Below are 18258 nucleotides of genomic sequence, written 5' to 3'. Positions count from 1 at the left end.
TGGGCTGTTCACTGTGTCTGTCTCCGTGGTTGAGTTGGGCTGTTCACTGCGTCTGTCTCAGGGGTTGAGTTGGGCTGTTCACTGTATCTGTCTCGGGTGTGTAGCTGGGCTGTTCACTGTGTCTCGGGTGTTGAGTTGGGCTGTTCAATGTGTCTCGGGTGTTGAGTTGGGCTTTTCACTGTGTCTGTCTCGGGTGTTGAGTTGGGCTGTTCACTGTGTTTCGGGTGTCGAGTTGGGCTGTTCACTGTGTCTGTCTCAGGTGTTGAGCTGGGCTGTTCACGGTGTCTGTCTCCGGGGTTAGGTTGGACTGTTCACTGTATCTGTCTCGGGTGTTGAGCTGGGCTGTTCACTGTGTCTGTCTCGGGTGTTGAGCTGGGCTGTTCACTGTGTCTGTCTCAGGGGTTGAGTTGGGCTATTCACTGTGTCTGTCTAAGGGGTTGAGTTGGGCGGTTCACTGTGTCTGTCTCGGGTGTTGAGCTGGGCTGTTCACTGTGTCTGTCTCAGGGGTTCAGTTGGGCTGTTCACTGTGTCTGTCTCCGGGATTGAGTTGGGCTGTTCACTGCTCTGTCTCTGGGGTTGAGTTGGGCTGTTCACTGTGTGTGTCTCGGGTGTTGAGCTGGGCTGTTCACTGTGTCTGTCTCGGGTGTTGAGTTCGGCTGTTCACTGCGTGTGTCGCAGGGGCTGAGTTGGGCTGTTCATTGTGTCTCGGGTGTTGAGTTGGGCAGTTCACTGTGTCTCGGGTGTTGAGTTGGACTGTTCACTGTGTCTGTCGCGAGTGTTGGGTTGGGCTGTTCACTGTGTATGTCTCGGGTGTTGAGTTGGGCTGTTCACTGTGTCTCGGGTGTTGAGTTGGGCTGTTCACTGTGTCTGTCGCGAGTGTTGGGTTGGGCTGTTCACTGTGTATGTCTCGGGTGTTGAGTTGGGCTGTTCACTGTGTCTCGGGTGTTGAGTTGGGCTGTTCACTGTGTCTGTCGCGAGTGTTGGGTTGGGCTGTTCACTGTGTCTGTCTCAGGGATTGAGTTGGGCTGTTCACTGTGTCTGTCTCAGGGGTTGGGTTGGGCTGTTCACTGTGTCTGTCTCCGGGGTTGAGTTGGGCTGTTCACTGTGTCTGTCTCCGGGGTTGAGTTGGGCTGTTCACTGTGTCTCGGGTGTTGAGTTGGGCTGTTCACTGTGTCTGTCTCAGGGGTTGGGTTGGGCTGTTCACTGTATATGTCTCGGGTGTTGAGTTGGGCTGTTCACTATGTCTGTCCCGGGTGTTGAGCTGGGTTGTTCACTGTGTCTCGAATGTTGACTTGGGCTGTTCACTGTGTCTGTCTCGGGTGTTGGGTTGGGCTGTTCACTGTGACCCGGGTGTTGAGTTGGGCTGTTCACTGCGTCCCGGGTGTTGAGTTGGGCTGTTCACTGTGTCTGTCTCGGTTGTTGAGCTGGGCTGTTCACTGTGTCTGTCTCGGGTGTTGAGTTGGGCTGTTCACTGTGTCTGTCTCCGGGTTGAGTTGGGCTGTTCACTGTGTCTGTCTCAGGGGTTGAGTTGGGCTGTTCACTGTGTTTCGGGTGTTGAGCTGTGTTGTTCACTGTGTCTGTCTCCGGGTTGAGTTGGGCTGTTCACTGTGTCTGTCTCGGGTGTTGAGCTGGGCTGTTCACTGTGTCTCGGGTGTTGAGTTGGGCTGTTCACTGTGTCTCGGGTGTTGAGTTGGGCTGTTCACTGTGTTTGTCTTGGGTGTTGAGCTGGGCTGTTCACTGTGTCTCGGGTGTTGAGTTGGGCTGTTCACTGTGTCTCGGGTGTTGAGTTGGGCTGTTCACTGTGTTTGTCTTGGGTGTTGAGTTGGGCTGTTCACTGTGTTTCGGGTGTTGAGCTGTGCTGTTCACTGTGTCTGTCTCAGGGGTTGAGTTGGGCTGTTCACTGTGTCTGTCGCCGGGTTTGGGTTGGGCTGTTCACTGTGTCTCGGGTGTTGAGCTGGGCTGTTCACTGTGTCTCGGGTGTTGAGTTGGGCTGTTCACTGTGTCTCGGGTGTTCAGTTGGGCTGTTCACTGTGTTTGCCTTGGGTGTTGAGTTGGGCTGTTCACTGTGTCTCAGGTGTTGAGCTGTGCTGTTCACTGTGTCTGTCTCGGGTGTTGAGATGTGTTGTTCACTGTGTCTGTCTCGGGTGTTGAGTTGGGCTGTTCACTGTGTCTGTCTCGGGTGTTGAATTGGACTGTTCACTGTGTCTCGGGTGTTGAGTTGGGCTGTTCACTGTGTCTGTCTTCGGGGTTGAGTTGGGCTGTTCACTGTGTCGCGAGTGTTGGGTTGGGCTGTTCACTGTGTCTGTCTCAGGGGTTGAGTTGGGCTGTTCCCTGTGTCTGTCTCAGGGGTTGAGTTGGGCTGTTCACTGTGTCTCGGGTGTTGAGTTGGGCTGTTCACTGTGTCTCGGGTGTTGAGTTGGACTGTTCACTGTGTATGTCTCGGGTATCGAATTGGACTGTTCACTGTGTCTCAGGTGTTGAGTTGGGCCGTTCACTGTGTCTGTCTCTGGGGTTGAGTTGGGCTGTTCACTGGGTCGCGAGTGTTGGGTTGGGCTGTTCACTGTGTCTGTCTCAGGGGTTGAGTTTGGTTGTTCATTGTGTCTGTCTCAGGGGTTGAGTTGGGCTGTTCACTGTGTCTCGTGTGTTGAGTTGGACTGTTCACTGTGTATGTCTCGGGTGTTGAATTGGACTGTTCACTGTGTCTCGGGTGTTGAGTTGGGCTGTTCACTGTGTCTGTCTCCGGGGTTGAGTTGGGCTGTTCACTGTGTCGCGAGTGTTGGGTTGGGCTGTTCACTGTGTCTGTCTCAGGGGTTGTGTTGGGCTGTTCCCTGTGTCTGTCTCAGGGGTTGAGTTGGGCTGTTCACTGTATCTGTCTCGGATGTTGAGTTGGGCTGTTCACTATGTCTGTCCCGGGTGTTGAGTTGAGCTGTTCACTGAGTCTCGAGTGTTGAGTTGGGCTGTTCACTGTGTCCCGGGTGTTGAGTTAGGCTGTTCACTGTGTCTGTCTCGGGTGTTGAGTCGGCTGTTCACTGTGTCTGTCTCGGGTGTTGAGTTGGGCTGTACACTGTGTCTGTCTCGGGTGTTGAGTTGGGCTGTTCACTGAGTCTGTTCGGGTGTTGAGTTGGGCTGTTCACTGTGTCTGTCTCAGGGGTTGAGTTAGGCTGTTCACTGTGTCTGTCTCGGATGTTGAGTCGGCTGTTCACTGTCTATGTCTCGGGTGTTGAGTTGGGCTGTTCACTATGTCTGTCCCGGGTGTTGAGCTGGGCTGTTCATTGTGTCTCGAGTGTTGAGTTGTGCTGTTCACTGTGTCTGTCTCGGGTGTTGGGTTGGGCTGTTCACTGTGTCTCGGGTGTTGAGTTGGGCTGTTCACTGTGTCTGTCTCCGGGGTTGAATTGGGCTGTTCACTGTGTCTGTCGCGAGTGTTGGGTTGGGCTGTTCACTGTGTCTGTGTCAGGGGGTGAGTTGGGCTGTTCACTGTGTCTGTCTCAGGGTTTGCGTTGGGCTGTTCACTGTATATGTCTCGGGTGTTGAGTTGGGCTGTTCACTGTGTCCCGGGTGTTGAGTTAGGCTGTTCACTGTGTCTGTCTCGGGTGTTGATTCGGCTGTTCACTGTGTCTGTCTCGGGTGTTGAGTTGGGCTGTACACTGTGTCTGTCTCGGGTGTTGAGTTGGGCTGTTCACTGAGTCTGTTCGGGTGTTGAGTTGGGCTGTTCACTGTGTCTGTCTCAGGGGTTGAGTTAGGCTGTTCACTATGTCTGTCTCGGATGTTGAGTCGGCTGTTCACTGTATATGTCTCGGGTGTTGAGTTGGGCTGTTCACTATGTCTGTCCCGGGTGTTGAGCTGGGCTGTTCATTGTGTCTCGAGTGTTGAGTTGGGCTGTTCACTGTGTCTGTCCCGGGTGTTGGGTTGGGCTGTTCACTGTGTCTCGGGTGTTGAGTTGGGCTGTTCAATGTGTCTGTCTCCGGGGTTGAATTGGGCTGTTCACTGTGTCTGTCGCGAGTGTTGGATTGGGCTGTTCACTGTGTCTGTGTCAGGGGGTGAGTTGGGCTGTTCACTGTGTCTGTCTCAGGGTTTGCGTTGGGCTGTTCACTGTATATGTCTCGGGTGTTGAGTTGGGCTGTTCACTGTGTCTGTCTCCGGGATTGAGTTGGGCTGTTCACTGCTCTGTCTCTGGGGTTGAGTTGGGCTGTTCACTGTGTGTGTCTCGGGTGTTGAGCTGGGCTGTTCACTGTGTCTGTCTCGGGTGTTGAGTTCGGCTGTTCACTGCGTGTGTCTCAGGGGCTGAGTTGGGCTGTTCATTGTGTCTCGGGTGTTGAGTTGGGCAGTTCACTGTGTCTCGGGTGTTGTGTTGGGCTGTTCACTGTGTCTCGGGTGTTGAGTTGGGCTGTTCACTGTATCTCGGGTGTTGAGTTGGACTGTTCACTGTGTATGTCTCGGGTGTTGAGTTGGGCTGTTCACTGTGTCTCGGGTGTTGAGTTGGGCTGTTCACTGTGTCTGTCTCGGGTGTTGAGTTGGGCTGTTCAATGTGTCTGTCTCGGGGCTGAGTTGGGCAGTTCACTGTGTCTGTCGCGAGTGTTGGGTTGGGCTGTTCACTGTGTCTGTCTCAGGGGTTGAGTTGGGCTGTTCACTGTGTCTGTCTCGGGTGTTGAGTTGGGCTGTTCACTATGTCTGTCGCGGGTGTTGAGCTGGGCTGTTCACTGCGTGTGCTGCAGGGGCTGAGTTGGGCTGTTCAAAGTGTCTCGGGTGTTGAGTTGGGCTGTTCACTGTGTCTCGGGTGTTGAGTTGGACTGTTCACTGTGTATGTCTCGGGTGTTGGGTTGGGCTGTTCACTGTGTCTCGGGTGTTCAGTTGGCCTGTTCACTGTGTCTGTCTCCGGGGTTGAGTTGGGCTGTTCACTGTGTCTGTCTCAGGGGCTGAGTTGGGCTGTTCACTGTGTCTGTCTCAGGGGTTGGGTTGGGCTGTTCACTGTATCTGTCTCGGGTGTTGAGTTGGGCTGTTCACTATGTCTGTCCCGGGTGTTCAGCTGGGTTGTTCACAGTGTCTCGAATGTTGAGTTGGGCTGTTCACTGTGTTCGGGTGTTGAGTTGGGCTGTTCACTGCGTCCCGGGTGTTGAGTTGGGCTGTTCACTGTGTCTGACTCGGTTGTTGAGCTGGGCTGTTCACTGTGTCTGTGTCAGAGGTTGAGTTGGGCTGTTCACTGTGTCTGTGTCAGAGGTTGAGTTGGGATATTCACTGTGTCTGTCTCTGGTGTTCAGCTGGGTTGTTCACAGTGTCTCGAATGTTGAGTTGGGCTGTTCACTGTGTTCGGGTGTTGAGTTGGGCTGTTCACTGTGTCTGTCTCGGGTGTTCAGCTGGGTTGTTCACAGTGTCTCGAATGTTGAGTTGGGCTGTTCACTGTGTTCGGGTGTTGAGTTGGGCTGTTCACTGCGTCCCGGGTGTTGAGTTGGGCTGTTCACTGTGTCTGACTCGGTTGTTGAGCTGGGCTGTTCACTGTGTCTGTGTCAGAGGTTGAGTTGGGCTGTTTACTGTGTCTGTCTCTGGGGTGGAGCTGGGCTGTTCATTGTGACTGCTCGGGTGTTGAGCTGGGCTGTTCACTGTGTCTGCCTCGGGTGTTGAGCTGGGCTGTTCACTGTGTCTGTCTCGGGTGTTGAGTTGGGCTGTTCACTGTGTCTGTCTAAGGGGTTGAGTTGGGCGGTTCACTGTGTCTGTCTCAGGTGTTGAGCTGGGCTGTTCACTGTGTCTGTCTCGGGTGTTGAGTTGGGCTGTTCACTGTGTCTGTCTCAGGGGTTGAGTTGGGCTGTTCACTGTGTCTGTCTCCGGGATTGAGTTGGGCTGTTCACTGCTCTGTCTCTGCGGTTGAGTTGGGCTGTTCACTGTGTGTGTCTCGGGTGTTGAGCTGGGCTGTTCACTGTGTCTGTCTCGGGTGTTGAGTTGGGCTGTTCACTGTGTCTGTCTCAGGGGTTGAGTTGGGCTGTTCACTGCTCTGTCTCTGCGGTTGAGTTGGGCTGTTCACTGTGTATGTCTCGGGTGTTGAGTTGGGCAGTTCACTGTGTCTCGGGTGTTGAGTTGGGCTGTTCACTGTGTCTGTCTCCGGGGTTGAGTTGGGCTGTTCACTGTATATGTCTCGGGTGTTGAGTTGGGCTGTTCACTGTGTCTGTCTCCGGGGTTGAGTTGGGCTGTTCACTGTATATGTCTCGGGTGTTGAGTTGGGCTGTTCACTATGTCTGTCGCGAGTGTTGCGCTGGGCTGTTCTCAGTGTCTGTCTCAGGGGCTGAGTTGGGCTGTTCACTGTGTCTGTCTCAGGGGTTGGGTTGGGCTGTTCACTGTATATGTCTCGGGTGTTGAGTTGGGCTGTTCACTATGTCTGTCCCGGGTGTTGAGCTGGGTTGTTCACAGTGTCTCGAATGTTGAGTTGGGCTGTTCACTGTGTCTGTCCCGGGTGTTGGGTTGGGCTGTTCACTGTGTCTCGGGTGTTGAGTTGGGCTGTTCACTGCGTCCCGCGTGTTGAGTTGGGCTGTTCACTGTGTCTGTCTCGGTTGTTGAGCTGGGCTGTTCACTGTGTCTGTCTCTGGGGTGGAGCTGGGCTGTTCATTGTGTCTGTCGCCGGGTTTGGGTTGGGCTGTTCACTGTGTCTCGGGTGTTGAGTTGGGCTGTTCACTGTGTTTGCCTTGGGTTTTGAGCTGGGCTGTTCACTGTGTCTCGGGTGTTGAGTTGGGCTATTCACTGTGTTTGTGTCCGGGTTGAGTTGGGCTGTTCACTGTGTCTGTCGCCGGGTTTGGGTTGGGCTGTTCACTGTGTCTCGGGTGTTGAGTTGGGCTGTTCACTGTGTCACGGGTGTTGAGTTGGGCTGTTCACTGTGTCTCGGGTGTTGAGTTGGGCTGTTCACTGTGTCTGTCGCCGGGTTTGGGTTGGGCTGTTCACTGTGTCTCGGGTGTTGAGCTGGGCTGTTCACTGTGTCTGTCTCGGGTGTTGAGTTGGGCTGTTCACTGTGTTTGTCCTGGGTGTTGAGTTGGGCTGTTCACTGTGTCTGTCTCCGGGTTGAGTTGGGCTGTTCACTGTGTCTGTCGCCGGGTTTTGGTTGGGCTGTTCACTGTGTCTCGGGTGTTGAGCTGGGCTGTTCACTGTGTCTCGGGTGTTGAGTTGGGCTGTTCACTGTGTCTCGGGTGTTGAGATGTGCTGTTCACTGTGTCTGTCTCGGGTGTTGAGTTGGGCTGTTCACTGTGTCTGTCTCGGGTGTTGAATTGGACTGTTCACTGTGTCTCGGGTGTTGAGTTGGGCTGTTCACTGTGTCTGTCTCCGGGGTTGAGTTGGGCTGTTCACTGTGTCGCGAGTGTTGGGTTGGGCTGTTCACTGTGTCTGTCTCAGGGGTTGAGTTGGGCTGTTCCCTGTGTCTGTCTCAGGGGTTGAGTTGGGCTATTCACTGTGTCTCGGGTGTTGAGTTGGGCTGTTCACTGTGTCTCGGGTGTTGAGTTGGACTGTTCACTGTGTCTCGGGTGTTGAGTTGGGCTGTTCACTGTGTCTCGGGTGTTGAGTTGGGCTGTTCACTGTGTTTGCTTTGGGTGTTGAGTTGGGCTGTTCACTGTGTCTCAGGTGTTGAGCTGTGCTGTTCACTGTGTCTGTCTCGGGTGTTGAGATGTGCTGTTCACTGTGTCTGTCTCGGGTGTTGAGCTGTGCTGTTCACTGTGTCTGTCTCGGGTGTTGAGTTGGGCTGTTCACTGTGTCTGTCTCGGGTATTGAATTGGACTGTTCACTGTGTCTCAGGTGTTGAGTTGGGCTGTTCACTGTGTCTGTCTCTGGGGTTGAGTTGGGCTGTTCACTGGGTCGCGAGTGTTGGGTTGGGCTGTTCCCTGTGTCTGTCTCAGGGGTTGAGTTTGGTTGTTCATTGTGTCTGTCTCAGGGGTTGAGTTGGGCTGTTCACTGTGTCTCGTGTGTTGAGTTGGACTGTTCACTGTGTATGTCTCGGGTGTTGAATTGGACTGTTCACTGTGTCTCGGGTGTTGAGTCGGCTGTTCACTGTGTCTGTCTCGGGTGTTGAGTTGGGCTGTACACTGTGTCTGTCTCGGGTGTTGAGTTGGGCTGTTCACTGAGTCTGTTCGGGTGTTGAGTTGGGCTGTTCACTGTGTCTGTCTCAGGGGTTGAGTTAGGCTGTTCACTGTGTCTGTCTCGGATGTTGAGTCGGCTGTTCACTGTGTCTGTCTCGGGTGTTGAGTTGGGCTGTACACTGTGTCTGTCTCGGGTGTTGAGTTGGGCTGTTCACAGAGTCTGTCTCGGGTGTTGAGTTGGGCTGTTCACTGTGTCTGTCTCAGGGGTTGTGTTAGGCTGTTCACTGTGTCTGTCTCAGGGGTTGAGTTGGGCTGTTCACTGTGTCTGTCTCGGGTGTTCAGTTGGCCTGTTCACTGTGTCTGTCTCAGGGGTTGAGTTGGGCTGTTCACTGTGTCTGTCGCGAGTGTTGGGTTGGGCTGTTCACTGTGTCTGTCTCAGGGGTTGAGTTGGGCTGTTCACTGTGTCTGTCTCAGGGGTTGGGTTGGGCTGTTCACTGTATATGTCTCGGGTGTTGAGTTGGGCTGTTCACTATGTCTGTCCCGGGTGTTGAGCTGGGCTGTTCATTGTGTCTCGAGTGTTGAGTTGGGCTGTTCACTGTGTCTGTCTCGGGTGTTGGGTTGGGCTGTTCACTGTGTCTCGGGTGTTGAGTTGGGCTGTTCACTGTGTCTGTCTCCGGGGTTGAGTTGGGCTGTTCACTGTGTCTGTCGCGAGTGTTGGGTTGGGCTGTTCACTGTGTCTGTGTCAGGGGGTGAGTTGGGCTGTTCACTGTGTCTGTCTCAGGGTTTGGGTTGGGCTGTTCACTGTATATGTCTCGGGTGTTGAGTTGGGCAGTTCACTGTGCCTGTCTCCGGGATTGAGTTGGGCTGTTCACTGCTCGGTCTCTGGGGTTGAGTTGGGCTGTTCACTGTGTGTCTCGGGTGTTGAGCTGGGCTGTTACTGTGTCTGTCTCGGGTGTTGAGTGCGGCTGTTCACTGCGTGTGTCTCAAGGGCTGAGTTGGGCTGTTCATTGTGTCTCGGGTGTTGAGTTGGGCAGTTCACTGTGTCTCGGGTGTTGTGTTGGGCTGTTCACTGTGTCTCGGGTTTGAGCTGGGCTGTTCACTGTGTCTCGGGTGTTGAGTTGGGCTATTCACTGTGTTTGTGTCCGGGTTGAGTTGGGCTGTTCACTGTGTCTGTCGCCGGGTTTGGGTTGGGCTGTTCACTGTGTCACGGGTGTTGAGTTGGGCTGTTCACTGTGTCTCGGGTGTTGAGTTGGGCTGTTCACTGTGTTTGTCTTGGGTGTTGAGTTGGGCTGTTCAATGTGTCTCGGGTGTTGAGCTGGGCTGTTCACTGTGTCTCGGGTGTTGAGTTGGGCTGTTCACTGTGTCTCGGGTGTTGAGTTGGGCTGTTCACTGTGTTTGCCTTGGGTGTTGAGTTGGGCTGTTCACTGTGTCTCAGGTGTTGAGCTGTGCTGTTCACTGTGTCTGTCTCGGGTGTTGAGTTGGGCTGTTCACTGTGTCTGTCTCGGGTGTTGAATTGGACTGTTCACTGTGTCTCGGGTGTTGAGTTGGGCTGTTCACTGTGTCTGTCTCCGGGGTTGAGTTGGGCTGTTCACTGTGTCGCGAGTGTTGGGTTGGGCTGTTCACTGTGTCTGTCTCAGGGGTTGAGTTGGGCTGTTCCCTGTGTCTGTCTCAGGGGTTGAGTTGGGCTATTCACTGTGTCTCGGGTGTTGAGTTGGGCTGTTCACTGTGTCTCGGGTGTTGAGTTGGACTGTTCACTGTGTCTCGGGTGTTGGGTTGGGCTGTTCACTGTGTCTCGGGTGTTGAGTTGGGCTGTTCACTGTGTTTGCTTTGGGTGTTGAGTTGGGCTGTTCACTGTGTCTCAGGTGTTGAGCTGTGCTGTTCACTGTGTCTGTCTCGGGTGTTGAGATGTGCTGTTCACTGTGTCTGTCTCGGGAGTTGAGCTGTGCTGTTCACTGTGTCTGTCTCGGGTGTTGAGTTGGGCTGTTCACTGTGTCTGTCTCGGGTATTGAATTGGACTGTTCACTGTGTCTCAGGTGTTGAGTTGGGCTGTTCACTGTGTCTGTCTCTGGGGTTGAGTTGGGCTGTTCACTGGGTCGCGAGTGTTGGGTTGGGCTGTTCCCTGTGTCTGTCTCAGGGGTTGAGTTTGGTTGTTCATTGTGTCTGTCTCAGGGGTTGAGTTGGGCTGTTCACTGTGTCTCGTGTGTTGAGTTGGACTGTTCACTGTGTATGTCTCGGGTGTTGAATTGGACTGTTCACTGTGTCTCGGGTGTTGAGTCGGCTGTTCACTGTGTCTGTCTCGGGTGTTGAGTTGGGCTGTACACTGTGTCTGTCTCGGGTGTTGAGTTGGGCTGTTCACTGAGTCTGTTCGGGTGTTGAGTTGGGCTGTTCACTGTGTCTGTCTCAGGGGTTGAGTTAGGCTGTTCACTGTGTCTGTCTCGGATGTTGAGTCGGCTGTTCACTGTGTCTGTCTCGGGTGTTGAGTTGGACTGTTCACTGTGACTGTCTCGGGTGTTGAGTTGGGCTGTTCACTGTGTCTGTCTCAGGGGCTGAGTTGGGCTGTTCACTGTGTCTGTCTCAGGGGTTGGGTTGGGCTGTTCACTGTATCTGTCTCGGGTGTTGAGTTGGGCTGTTCACTATGTCTGTCCCGGGTGTTCAGCTGGGTTGTTCACAGTGTCTCGAATGTTGAGTTGGGCTGTTCACTGTGTTCGGGTGTTGAGTTGGGCTGTTCACTGTGTCTGTCTCGGGTGTTCAGCTGGGTTATTCACAGTGTCTCGAATGTTGAGTTGGGCTGTTCACTGTGTTCGGGTGTTGAGTTGGGCTGTTCACTGCGTCCCGGGTGTTGAGTTGGGCTGTTCACTGTGTCTGACTCGGTTGTTGAGCTGGGCTGTTCACTGTGTCTGTGTCAGAGGTTGAGTTGGGCTGTTCACTGTGTCTGTCTCTGGGGTGGAGCTGGGCTGTTCATTGTGACTGCTCGGGTGTTGAGCTGGGCTGTTCACTGTGTCTGCCTCGGGTGTTGAGCTGGGCTGTTCACTGTGTCTGTCTCGGGTGTTGAGTTGGGCTGTTCACTGTGTCTGTCTAAGGGGTTGAGTTGGGCGGTTCACTGTGTCTGTCTCAGGTGTTGAGCTGGGCTGTTCACTGTGTCTGTCTCGGGTGTTGAGTTGGGCTGTTCACTGTGTCTGTCTCAGGGGTTGAGTTGGGCTGTTCACTGTGTCTGTCTCCGGGATTGAGTTGGGCTGTTCACTGCTCTGTCTCTGCGGTTGAGTTGGGCTGTTCACTGTGTGTGTCTCGGGTGTTGAGCTGGGCTGTTCACTGTGTCTGTCTCGGGTGTTGAGTTGGGCTGTTCACTGTGTCTGTCTCAGGGGTTGAGTTGGGCTGTTCACTGCTCTGTCTCTGCGGTTGAGTTGGGCTGTTCACTGTGTATGTCTCGGGTGTTGAGTTGGGCAGTTCACTGTGTCTCGGGTGTTGAGTTGGGCTGTTCACTGTGTCTGTCTCCGGGGTTGAGTTGGGCTGTTCACTGTATATGTCTCGGGTGTTGAGTTGGGCTGTTCACTATGTCTGTCGCGAGTGTTGCGCTGGGTTGTTCACAGTGTCTCGAATGTTGAGTTGGGCTGTTCACTGTGTCTGTCCCGGGTGTTGGGTTGGGCTGTTCACTGTGTCTCGGGTGTTGAGTTGGGCTGTTCACTGCGTCCCGCGTGTTGAGTTGGGCTGTTCACTGTGTCTGTCTCGGTTGTTGAGCTGGGCTGTTCACTGTGTATGTCTCGGTTGTTGAGCTGGGCTGTTCACTGTGTCTGTCTCTGGGGTGGAGCTGGGCTGTTCATTGTGTCTGTCGCCGGGTTTGGGTTGGGCTGTTCACTGTGTCTCGGGTGTTGAGTTGGGCTGTTCACTGTGTTTGCCTTGGGTTTTGAGCTGGGCTGTTCACTGTGTCTCGGGTGTTGAGTTGGGCTATTCACTGTGTTTGTGTCCGGGTTGAGTTGGGCTGTTCACTGTGTCTGTCGCCGGGTTTGGGTTGGGCTGTTCACTGTGTCTCGGGTGTTGAGTTGGGCTGTTCACTGTGTCTGTCGCCGGGTTTGGGTTGGGCTGTTCACTGTGTCTCGGGTGTTGAGCTGGGCTGTTCACTGTGTCTGTCTCGGGTGTTGAGTTGGGCTGTTCACTGTGTTTGTCCTGGGTGTTGAGTTGGGCTGTTCACTGTGTCTGTCTCCGGGTTGAGTTGGGCTGTTCACTGTGTCTGTCGCCGGGTTTTGGTTGGGCTGTTCACTGTGTCTCGGGTGTTGAGCTGGGCTGTTCACTGTGTCTCGGGTGTTGAGTTGGGCTGTTCACTGTGTCTCGGGTGTTCAGATGTGCTGTTCACTGTGTCTGTCTCGGGTGTTGAGTTGGGCTGTTCACTGTGTCTGTCTCGGGTGTTGAATTGGACTGTTCACTGTGTCTCGGGTGTTGAGTTGGGCTGTTCACTGTGTCTGTCTCCGGGGTTGAGTTGGGCTGTTCACTGTGTCGCGAGTGTTGGGTTGGGCTGTTCACTGTGTCTGTCTCAGGGGTTGAGTTGGGCTGTTCCCTGTGTCTGTCTCAGGGGTTGAGTTGGGCTATTCACTGTGTCTCGGGTGTTGAGTTGGGCTGTTCACTGTGTCTCGGGTGTTGAGTTGGACTGTTCACTGTGTCTCGGGTGTTGAGTTGGGCTGTTCACTGTGTCTCGGGTGTTGAGTTGGGCTGTTCACTGTGTTTGCTTTGGGTGTTGAGTTGGGCTGTTCACTGTGTCTCAGGTGTTGAGCTGTGCTGTTCACTGTGTCTGTCTCGGGTGTTGAGATGTGCTGTTCACTGTGTCTGTCTCGGGTGTTGAGCTGTGCTGTTCACTGTGTCTGTCTCGGGTGTTGAGTTGGGCTGTTCACTGTGTCTGTCTCGGGTATTGAATTGGACTGTTCACTGTGTCTCAGGTGTTGAGTTGGGCTGTTCACTGTGTCTGTCTCTGGGGTTGAGTTGGGCTGTTCACTGGGTCGCGAGTGTTGGGTTGGGCTGTTCCCTGTGTCTGTCTCAGGGGTTGAGTTTGGTTGTTCATTGTGTCTGTCTCAGGGGTTGAGTTGGGCTGTTCACTGTGTCTCGTGTGTTGAGTTGGACTGTTCACTGTGTATGTCTCGGGTGTTGAATTGGACTGTTCACTGTGTCTCGGGTGTTGAGTCGGCTGTTCACTGTGTCTGTCTCGGGTGTTGAGTTGGGCTGTACACTGTGTCTGTCTCGGGTGTTGAGTTGGGCTGTTCACTGAGTCTGTTCGGGTGTTGAGTTGGGCTGTTCACTGTGTCTGTCTCAGGGGTTGAGTTAGGCTGTTCACTGTGTCTGTCTCGGATGTTGAGTCGGCTGTTCACTGTGTCTGTCTCGGGTGTTGAGTTGGGCTGTACACTGTGTCTGTCTCGGGTGTTGAGTTGGGCTGTTCACAGAGTCTGTCTCGGGTGTTGAGTTGGGCTGTTCACTGTGTCTGTCTCAGGGGTTGTGTTAGGCTGTTCACTGTGTCTGTCTCAGGGGTTGAGTTGGGCTGTTCACTGTGTCTGTCTCGGGTGTTCAGTTGGCCTGTTCACTGTGTCTGTCTCAGGGGTTGAGTTGGGCTGTTCACTGTGTCTGTCGCGAGTGTTGGGTTGGGCTGTTCACTGTGTCTGTCTCAGGGGTTGAGTTGGGCTGTTCACTGTGTCTGTCTCAGGGGTTGGGTTGGGCTGTTCACTGTATATGTCTCGGGTGTTGAGTTGGGCTGTTCACTATGTCTGTCCCGGGTGTTGAGCTGGGCTGTTCATTGTGTCTCGAGTGTTGAGTTGGGCTGTTCACTGTGTCTGTCTCGGGTGTTGGGTTGGGCTGTTCACTGTGTCTCGGGTGTTGAGTTGGGCTGTTCACTGTGTCTGTCTCCGGGGTTGAGTTGGGCTGTTCACTGTGTCTGTCGCGAGTGTTGGGTTGGGCTGTTCACTGTGTCTGTGTCAGGGGGTGAGTTGGGCTGTTCACTGTGTCTGTCTCAGGGTTTGGGTTGGGCTGTTCACTGTATATGTCTCGGGTGTTGAGTTGGGCTGTTCACTGTGTCTGTCTCCGGGATTGAGTTGTGCTGTTCACTGCTCGGTCTCTGGGGTTGAGTTGGGCTGTTCACTGTGTGTCTCGGGTGTTGAGCTGGGCTGTTACTGTGTCTGTCTCGGGTGTTGAGTGCGGCTGTTCACTGCGTGTGTCTCAGGGGCTGAGTTGGGCTGTTCATTGTGTCTCGGGTGTTGAGTTGGGCAGTTCACTGTGTCTCGGGTGTTGTGTTGGGCTGTTCACTGTGTCTCGGGTTTGAGCTGGGCTGTTCACTGTGTCTCGGGTGTTGAGTTGGGCTATTCACTGTGTTTGTGTCCGGGTTGAGTTGGGCTGTTCACTGTGTCTGTCGCCGGGTTTGGGTTGGGCTGTTCACTGTGTCACGGGTGTTGAGTTGGGCTGTTCACTGTGTCTCGGGTGTTGAGTTGGGCTGTTCACTGTGTTTGTCTTGGGTGTTGAGTTGGGCTGTTCAATGTGTCTCGGGTGTTGAGCTGGGCTGTTCACTGTGTCTCGGGTGTTGAGTTGGGCTGTTCACTGTGTCTCGGGTGTTGAGTTGGGCTATTCACTGTGTTTGCCTTGGGTGTTGAGTTGGGCTGTTCACTGTGTCTCAGGTGTTGAGCTGTGCTGTTCACTGTGTCTGTCTCGGGTGTTGAGTTGGGCTGTTCACTGTGTCTGTCTCGGGTGTTGAATTGGACTGTTCACTGTGTCTCGGGTGTTGAGTTGGGCTGTTCACTGTGTCTGTCTCCGGGGTTGAGTTGGGCTGTTCACTGTGTCGCGAGTGTTGGGTTGGGCTGTTCACTGTGTCTGTCTCAGGGGTTGAGTTGGGCTGTTCCCTGTGTCTGTCTCAGGGGTTGAGTTGGGCTATTCACTGTGTCTCGGGTGTTGAGTTGGGCTGTTCACTGTGTCTCGGGTGTTGAGTTGGACTGTTCACTGTGTCTCGGGTGTTGGGTTGGGCTGTTCACTGTGTCTCGGGTGTTGAGTTGGGCTGTTCACTGTGTTTGCTTTGGGTGTTGAGTTGGGCTGTTCACTGTGTCTCAGGTGTTGAGCTGTGCTGTTCACTGTGTCTGTCTCGGGTGTTGAGATGTGCTGTTCACTGTGTCTGTCTCGGGAGTTGAGCTGTGCTGTTCACTGTGTCTGTCTCGGGTGTTGAGTTGGGCTGTTCACTGTGTCTGTCTCGGGTATTGAATTGGACTGTTCACTGTGTCTCAGGTGTTGAGTTGGGCTGTTCACTGTGTCTGTCTCTGGGGTTGAGTTGGGCTGTTCACTGGGTCGCGAGTGTTGGGTTGGGCTGTTCCCTGTGTCTGTCTCAGGGGTTGAGTTTGGTTGTTCATTGTGTCTGTCTCAGGGGTTGAGTTGGGCTGTTCACTGTGTCTCGTGTGTTGAGTTGGACTGTTCACTGTGTATGTCTCGGGTGTTGAATTGGACTGTTCACTGTGTCTCGGGTGTTGAGTCGGCTGTTCACTGTGTCTGTCTCGGGTGTTGAGTTGGGCTGTACACTGTGTCTGTCTCGGGTGTTGAGTTGGGCTGTTCACTGAGTCTGTTCGGGTGTTGAGTTGGGCTGTTCACTGTGTCTGTCTCAGGGGTTGAGTTAGGCTGTTCACTGTGTCTGTCTCGGATGTTGAGTCGGCTGTTCACTGTGTCTGTCTCGGGTGTTGAGTTGGGCTGTACACTGTGTCTGTCTCGGGTGTTGAGTTGGGCTGTTCACAGAGTCTGTCTCGGGTGTTGAGTTGGGCTGTTCACTGTGTCTGTCTCAGGGGTTGTGTTAGGCTGTTCACTGTGTCTGTCTCAGGGGTTGAGTTGGGCTGTTCACTGTGTCTGTCTCGGGTGTTCAGTTGGCCTGTTCACTGTGTCTGTCTCAGGGGTTGAGTTGGGCTGTTCACTGTGTCTGTCGCGAGTGTTGGGTTGGGCTGTTCACTGTGTCTGTCTCAGGGGTTGAGTTGGGCTGTTCACTGTGTCTGTCTCAGGGGTTGGGTTGGGCTGTTCACTGTATATGTCTCGGGTGTTGAGTTGGGCTGTTCACTATGTCTGTCCCGGGTGTTGAGCTGGGCTGTTCATTGTGTCTCGAGTGTTGAGTTGGGCTGTTCACTGTGTCTGTCTCGGGTGTTGGGTTGGGCTGTTCACTGTGTCTCGGGTGTTGAGTTGGGCTGTTCACTGTGTCTGTCTCCGGGGTTGAGTTGGGCTGTTCACTGTGTCTGTCGCGAGTGTTGGGTTGGGCTGTTCACTGTGTCTGTGTCAGGGGGTGAGTTGGGCTGTTCACTGTGTCTGTCTCAGGGTTTGGGTTGGGCTGTTCACTGTATATGTCTCGGGTGTTGAGTTGGGCTGTTCACTGTGTCTGTCTCCGGGATTGAGTTGTGCTGTTCACTGCTCGGTCTCTGGGGTTGAGTTGGGCTGTTCACTGTGTGTCTCGGGTGTTGAGCTGGGCTGTTACTGTGTCTGTCTCGGGTGTTGAGTGCGGCTGTTCACTGCGTGTGTCTCAGGGGCTGAGTTGGGCTGTTCATTGTGTCTCGGGTGTTGAGTTGGGCAGTTCACTGTGTCTCGGGTGTTGTGTTGGGCTGTTCACTGTGTCTCGGGTGTTGAGTTGGGCTGTTCACTGTATCTCGGGTGTTGAGTTGGACTGTTCACTGTGTATGTCTCGGGTGTTGAGTTGGGCTGTTCACTGTGTCTGTCTCCGGGATTGAGTTGGGCTGTTCACTGCTCTGTCTCTGGGGTTGAGTTGGGCTGTTCACTGTGTGTCTCGGGTGTTGAGCTGCGCTGTTCACTGTGTCTGTCTCGGGTGTTGAGTTCGGCTGTTCACTGCGTGTGTCTCAGGGGCTGAGTTGGGCTGTTCATTGTGTCTCGGGTGTTGAGTTGGGCAGTTCACTGTGTCTCGGGTGTTGTGTTGGGCTGTTCACTGTGTCTCGGGTGTTGAGTTGGGCTGTTCACTGTATCTCGGGTGTTGAGTTGGACTGTTCACTGTGTATGTCTCGGGTGTTGAGTTGGGCTGTTCACTGTGTCTCGGGTGTTGAGTTGGGCTGTTCACTGTATCTCGGGTGTTGAGTTGGACTGTTCACTGTGTATGTCTCGGGTGTTGAGTTGGGCTGTTCACTGTGTCTGTCGCGAGTGTTGGGTTGGGCTGTTCACTGTGTCTGTCTCAGGGATTGGGTTGGGCTGTTCACTGTGTCTGTCTCAGGGGTTGGGTTGGGCTGTTCACTGTATATGTCTCGGGTGTTGAGTTGGGCTGTTCACTATGTCTGACGCGGGTGTTGAGCTGGGCTGTTCACTGTGTCTCGAGTGTTGAGTTGGGCTGTTCACTGTGTCTGTTTCGGGTGTTGGGTTGGGTTGTTCACTGTGTCTCGGGTGTTGAGTTGGGCTGTTCTCTGTGTTCCGGGTGTTGAGTGGGACTGTTCACTGTGTCTGTCTCAGAGGTTGAGTTGGGCTGTTCACTGTGTCTGTCTCCGGGGTGGAGCTGGGCTGTTCATTGTGTCTGTCTCGGGTGTTGAGCTGGGCTGTTCACTGTGTCTGTCTCAGAGGTTGAGTTGGGCTGTTCACTGTGTCTGTCTCCGGGGTGGAGCTGGGCTGTTCATTGTGTCTGTCTCGGGTGTTGAGTTGGGCTGTTCACTGCGTCTGTCTCCGGGTTGAGTTGGGCTGTTCACTGTGTCTGTCGCCGGGTTTGGGTTGGGCTGTTCACTGTGCCTCGGGTGTTGAGCTGGGCTGTTCACTGTGTCTGTCTCGGGTGTTGAGTTGGGCTGTTCACTGTGTTTTGGGTGTTGAGCTGTGCTGTTCACTGTGTCTGTCTCGGGTGTTGAGATGTGTTGTTCACTGTGTCTGTCTCGGGAGTTGAGTTGGGCTATTTACTGTGTCTCGGGTGTTGAGTTTGGCTGTTCATTGTGTCTGTCTCAGGGGTTGAGTTGGGCTGTTCACTGTGTCTCGTATGTTGAGTTGGACTGTTCACTGTGTATGTCTTGGGTGTTGAGTTGGTCTGTTCACTGTGTCTCAGGTGTTGAGTTGGGCTGTTCACTGTGCCTGTCTCCGGGGTTGAGTTGGGCTGTTCACTGTCTGTCGCGAGTGTTGGGTTGGGCTGTTCACTGTATCTGTCTCGGGTGTTGAGTTGGACTGTTCACTGTGTATGTCTCGGGTGTTGAGTTGGTCTGTTCACTGTGTCTCAGGTGTTGAGTTGGGCTGTTCACTGTGTCTGTCTCCGGGGTTG

The 18258-nt window shown here is 54.0% G+C and overlaps 1 protein-coding gene across 2 annotated transcripts in view; it reads right to left on the bottom strand.

The window, feature by feature from the left end:
- kbtbd3 (kelch repeat and BTB (POZ) domain containing 3) overlaps positions 1 to 18258 on the bottom strand; it is a 282090-nt gene that overhangs the window by 161789 nt on the left and 102043 nt on the right. The window lies entirely within an intron of this gene.

Source organism: Scyliorhinus torazame, chromosome 15, assembly GCF_047496885.1.
Source record: "Scyliorhinus torazame isolate Kashiwa2021f chromosome 15, sScyTor2.1, whole genome shotgun sequence".
NCBI lineage: Eukaryota > Metazoa > Chordata > Chondrichthyes > Carcharhiniformes > Scyliorhinidae > Scyliorhinus > Scyliorhinus torazame.
The sequence above is the reverse complement of the archived record's forward strand: the minus strand, read 5'-3'. Positions and strand labels throughout refer to the sequence as shown.